Consider the following 550-nt stretch of genomic DNA (forward strand, 5'->3'; position numbering starts at 1 on the left):
TGCCACGGAGGAGGCGGGATTTCCGACTTCTGGGTTTTCAACCATCAGCTTTGTTTCCGTTTCCGGTTTGCGACGTGTGGGCCGCGTCCCAGTACTTGCGCCTCCGCTTTTGTGCCCCTCGGTTGCGCGTTCCCGTCGACGGGTGCGAGGCTGCGAGTGTGTAGTGTCGCCCTCCCGCCGATGAGCGGGAGCGCGCGGTTGGGGGTGCGAAATTGGAAATTTGGTTGATATCATTAAACATTAATATGCTAAACTGTTAGCAGAAAATTCCTTGCTTACTAAAGAGTAACAAATATATGAATACTGGCGTGGAGGCAACCGACTTCACTGAGTTTGCAATTGTAAAAAAGAAAAGGAAAAAAAGCAACAAAAGTGACAATCTATGACGCTGACAGTTTGCCTACTGTATTTGCAGTCCATTGGCCAGTGTTTCCTCTACAAATATTTACAGCTAAAATACAGTGCAGACTTGAGGGAGGATACATTGTGTGCATGGGGAGGAGTGAAGTGGTGGTTGGCTGTTGTGTTATCATCGGCCAGGAGAAGGGAG

This window comes from Leptonotus elevatus, chromosome 1 (genome assembly GCF_054856555.1).
Source record: "Leptonotus elevatus isolate MCC_2025b chromosome 1, RoL_Lele_1.0, whole genome shotgun sequence".
Lineage (NCBI taxonomy): Eukaryota > Metazoa > Chordata > Actinopteri > Syngnathiformes > Syngnathidae > Leptonotus > Leptonotus elevatus.